Here is a 5,569-nt window from a genome sequence, read left to right as displayed (position 1 = left end):
GATTTCAGTATATTTCTTCATGTCGCGAAAGCAGAAATTGCAATTTATTCCAGTAAGGCACATAAAAATGTTCTATCTGCTCCTCCTCCTTGTTTTTTTTTATCTATGCAAATTTGATGATAAAACAGAGCTTGAAGTATTAAACAGTCACTATGGTTGGGTAAACTCTTATCTAGTCATTAAGCAGAAATTGAATTATTAAGGCTGTTACTAAGCCAGTAATAATTAACAGAATGGGCTATTAGCAGCTGCCCAAATGCTGTGTTCTTCGGGTATTTTTGCTTTGCGAGAAAAATAAGTGATTTCAAAGGTGCTTTTTTTATTTTCCCAGGTATTCTTGATAAAATCGACTGTAAGCACCCCCATTCACTAGCACTAGTTGGTGTAAATAGGTGACTTGAATTGTTTCTCTAAAGTGTCTTCGTTCCAGTTATTTTTCACCATTACTGCAACATATGCCTTTATAGGGGTGGTCCGGCCTCGGCCATGACAGGGACTTTCTCTTGGACTTAACTTCCGGCGGCAGCTGCGGACTCCTCTGTCCGTCCCTCAGTCCTGCACTCACGGGCTCAGCTATCCCGATCCCATCACTCTTGCTGAGATGCAGACTGTCCCCCAACTGACCCGGAACATCATTCCCATCCTTCCTGCAAATTCGTGCTTATCTCCTCCCTCAGAACACACACCACACACACACTAATTGCATCCCATGCCAATCTTTCCTCTTCTACGTCCTTTCAATTCTTATGTTTTCTTTATTTTGACATATATTTTGCATTTGCTACCAGGAGCCTGTGATTTCATAAATTACTCTTCTAGGTGAATGTTTTCCTTCCAACAAACTATAACTCCCTTCAGGAGCTTCGGTGGTTCTTCTGCCGACTTTACACCGTCCAGCAACGTAATTGGTGCACAACGGATGTCCGGTAAAGACTTTCAATTAGCTGTCTCTCGCAGAGCCACATGTTCTTGTGTTTTTCATTGCCTGGTTACCTAATTACAATGGTCTTCATGGCCCCGAGGTCATTCCCAATACCCTCCTGGTCCTGGTCGGGCTGCAACTGTCACCAATTAGCTTCCCCTTTGGCCAAAGATGTCACTGGCTTCTTCATGCCAGACAAGCAAGCTCTTTGCCTCTGCTTGAGTGGTCCTGAGCGCCCACACTTGTCTGCTGCTGCCCGGGAGCAAACAAGAAGCCAGCCCCCGGCGGTAAGACTTTGCCTCCTGTGTACTCAGGACATTCTCATGGGGTTCCTCGCTCCCTACGCATTGTGGGAGTTTTCTTGTAACAAAGGGTTTTTTGAAAAACTTTAGTTTATGTTCAGGATAGCGCAGACACAGAAATGCACGTGAAATATAACGTATGTAAGGTAATGAATTGAGGACGCCAACATCCTTGTCGTGACCACCCGGCTTAGGGAATAGAAACGTGGCCCCCTGAGTGCGACTGACATACCCTTCTCCCATTCATGGAAGTCACTCTCTTCCTTTTCTTTATAGTTTTGTCTCTCAAGTGCTCTAATACACATTATAATTTAGCTTGCCCATTTATTTTCACTATCTTGTAATAATTTTAAGAATTCAAGACCAATTGCTTTCCAAGTATTAATTCTATGTGAATGCTTCAGTAAGCTCTGTGACTCACTACGCTCAATCTGTATCCTGTTACCCATACAGAACATACATCCATAGGCACACCTGTATTCTCTCTACCCTCATCTCTCTCTCGCCACTTACACACGCATTTCATTGCTACTTAATTGTCATCTTGATTTTGAGCCATTAATCATGGTAAGATCTCTGTGATTTTTCAGGTTTTTCAATTTGGGAACAAACTAACAACTATGATGCCAAAGTAAAGGAAAATATTAATATATAGTATATTTGGATATGTTAATACTTATGGGTACTAATGGGACAGAGGAAGGAAAAAACCCTCTTTCATTAAAGGGTTGTTATAAAATCTATAAAGATCATTTTCAGAAAAATTACTTTTCATGCCAGGAAGTACTCCTGAAGATGGTATTAAGTACAATTCAGACAGTGATTTCCTTCAGAAGAGTTCGAATGATTTGCAAATATTATCTCCTTGGTCTTCTAGCTTTTTAAGAGTGTCGAATCATGGGTAAGTCATGATCTTATTCTGAGTCAAGCAAAAAAGGCAGAAAGGAAGGGCAGCAATGACGAAGGAGCATTTGAAATAAGCGTGTAACCTAGCTCCGAATCCTGGGAGCCGTGTAAGCTCTCACTGCCTCCGACACGGGACAGCTGGTAGGCCAACGCTAAATGCAAATGTGAAAAAGCCAGACCAAAGTCCTCGCAAGCTGACAAAGTCCATCTTTCTGAGTTTGAAGTCAAAGAAAGACAAAAGGCAAGGAAATCAGCCAAGAAACTCAGCAGAGGGTTTTATTGGGAGTTGTGATTGAAAGGATGTCCCCTGGCAAGAGCAGCGGAGCGCTGAGGGACTTTCAACATTACTGAGCCAGAATTATACAGACCGTGTCAGGTATGGAGATATTTCTAAACAGGCCTGTTAGGTTTGTATTTGTATTTTGCAGTCTCAGACCCAGTGGCAGGATGCAATTCGTGATGAAGTCAGTGTAACAAGAACAGAGTTAAGACCCATTTGGAAAAAAAGCCTGATGTCTGCTCTACGATGCCCCTCACTCGTGTTTGTCCACTCCCACATTCATATGAAGAGCTTGAATGACTCCAAATGTAAACTAGGGTATCCGTCCTTCAGGTAAATGAGCATCGGTATGAAGTGTGAGTCTGAAGGGCAATCTCTCTGCTGCTAACGGTAAGCAGGTACTACTATCTAACACCTGTAAAAGGCCAGTAACATACTCTATTGTTGGAGCAGAGTGACTGTGATGCTTTAACTTCATTCCAATACTAAGTCTCTGAGTCTCATTCTGTTATTCAGAGTTATGATCAGAATACAGGATCCCCTCTTCTTTGAATTAAAAAGTGCTGTAGCAAGGACAGTGGAGTGCCACACACTACAACGGACCATGGAGTTGACTTCAGTCCTATCTAAATGGGTTTGAAGTGCCAATAAGACCTATTCAGGCTCAAATGTACAATGTACAAGAAATGAGATCAATAAAAAAAATCTGCAAATACGCATCTGCCCCATTGCTCATAATGGGGATTATGAAGAGGAAGAAGAATGACCCATGGGTGAATAAATGTGAATGTATTCTACAATATAGAATACATAAAGACTCCTGAAGTTGTTTCTGCTTATGATAAAGGTTTTCTTTTCCACTTGGAAAAAAAAAGAAAGAAAAGAAAAAAGGGTCTGATAGTTCAGCTTACTTGGCATTCATGCAATGATTTGTTTAGTTGTTGGTTTGTTGGTGGCTTTCACTTGTGCTATAAGTGATATTTAATCCATTAGGTCACCTCAATGCAATGAAAAAGTAATTGTTTTAGGACTTAGAGCTCACAGAGATATCTACGTTGCAATTTCTTAACACACATGGCATGGTGTGTTATTTTTGAAAATGGATAGGTAAAAAAATTCATGTATATTTTGCACGTATGTTTGTGGACAGAGAGAAAATAGAAATCCCCAAAGTCTAGATTCACATTCTGAGGAATTTACTTAGATTTTCTTATTATTACTGTGATTTCACACCAGATTTTAGAAGCATATTGTCTCATGTAGATCTGAATTTACTTTTACAAAGAGCTGAAGAACGCTCTGAGAAATTTATGGCCAGTCTGAGACTAGTTAGTCTTCTCAGAGTCACACACATCATGTTGTCTTTATCAGATCATTGACTCTATGAAAAAGAAACATGCCCCCTCGTCTCAGTATTTCTCTCTCTGGTTTGTATTAGTGTGGAACTGAAAGGGATTAAATAAGTGTGAAGAGTTTCTATACCTAGACTCTGTAAACTGGGTCTGCAAAATGGCTCCTCGAAACCATACAGAATCCAAACCATCCACTAAAACATGGGGACCAACCTTACAGGATGGTTGAGAGGAGTCACTGAGACCATATAAAGTGCTCTCTCGATGCTTCAACACAGGGATCCGGCCTCCTGCTCGGTCTGCCATCCTTACCCACCCCCCTTTCCCAGTGAATCAACAGGTCTCTGTGATACTGCTTAGAAGGGTCCTTCAAATGTGTCCTCTTCTGTTCTGTTCCATAAAAACTTTTCTAATTCACCATCACTTGTCATCTGAAATATGGGAACCAGCCCCGCCTGGCCTTCTACTTCAGGCTTGCTTCATTCCAATAGAATCTCCCCAAAGTCCCCGAGATAAAACCAACTTCCTTCACATGGCTTACAAAGTCTGAAATCTACAGTTGGGGCCAACGTGCGAATTGTCCATGAGCACTGTTCATGAATATGCTAAAGAACCTGTTACTTATTAACTCTACCAGATACCTTGTTAAGCACCTTACATGCATCTTTTCATTTAATTCTTCTAGTGTCCCATGTGATGGGTACCTTCCACCTGATGGAGTCTCCCGGATGAAAAGCCTTGCCCCACAGAGGGAAAATGAAAACAACAACAACAACCAGGATTTTTAATCCGTCTGTCAAAAATTCAAAGTCTTATCCATGGCGGTACACCCCTTCCTAAAGTCCTGCCTGCCTCCTGTTGTGGAAGATATTCTGCTTTGTGAGTGTGGTCAATTCATTTCTAAACTCTGTACCATCTCTGACCTCAAGGACACCGTGTCTGAGCCAGGATTTGAGCACAGAAGCCTCCTACCTGCTGCCGTGGCTCTGAGGAGATGCCAGCGTGGCCTCTGATCCCAGGCTGCCGGGGGGGGCCGGGCAGGAGCACCGCGGAGGCACCCCAACCCCTGCCCCGCTGGCCCTTGCCAATGGGATCGGTCCTTAAGTACCTCACCATTAAAGACAGCTCCCCAGTATTTCAACTGTAATTATCGTAATGATAATAAAGCCGGTCACCCCCTGCCACACAGTGTTTTCCAAACTTCAGCATTTCCCACAGGACCTCAATAAGGAGGTGAACTTCCTCTTCATACCCCTGTATCAGGGTGTGATAGACTCACCTTTTCATTTAAATGTAGGAATTAGAAGGGAAATCTTTCTCTTTTCTTCTTCTTCTTCTTCTTTTTTTAATATGAAATGCGTCATGTATTTGCGTGTCATCCTTGTGCAGGGGCCAATTTCCTCTGTATCGTTCCAGTTCTAGTATATGCGCTGTGGAAGCGAGCGCTAAAAAGGACATCTTTAATGAGGAAACCAGTATCATTTGTCCTAAGTGCAACTGGAAGAAATGCAGGCACAGTTGAACAGGTGCTGGAAATTTCTAAAAAGTTCATCTGTGCACCACCTACCATCACTGGTTCTACAAAAACGTTGTAGATACGGCACCCATTCTGAGGAAATCTAGATAACTTGATTGCTAGCTTTTACAGTCCTGCAAAATTGGATACATTGTCTCCATTTTACAGATCACAGATTAAGAGAATCCAAGTACTTTGCCAAGAATGCTGTGCAATTTTTCTGATTCCAGCTTGTTCCATCTTCCCACAGCCAATCCAGCTGCAGGTCAATTAGATTCATCTCATGCAATC

General features: G+C 42.1%; 1 non-coding gene across 1 annotated transcript; it reads right to left on the bottom strand.

Moving 5' to 3' along the window:
* Positions 1-5,106: 5,106 nt before the first annotated feature.
* Positions 5,107-5,208, bottom strand: LOC118007307. Its single transcript, XR_004678370.1, has one exon. It is a non-coding gene; the product is annotated as a U6 spliceosomal RNA (small nuclear RNA).
* Between the last annotated feature and the right edge of the window lie 361 nt (positions 5,209-5,569).

The sequence above is a fragment of the Mirounga leonina genome, unplaced genomic scaffold, assembly GCF_011800145.1.
Source record: "Mirounga leonina isolate KUSES-001 unplaced genomic scaffold, KU_Mleo_1.0 Mir_117, whole genome shotgun sequence".
Taxonomy (NCBI): domain Eukaryota; kingdom Metazoa; phylum Chordata; class Mammalia; order Carnivora; family Phocidae; genus Mirounga; species Mirounga leonina.
Note: the sequence above shows the minus strand (reverse complement) of the source record. Positions and strands in the feature narration are given on the sequence as shown.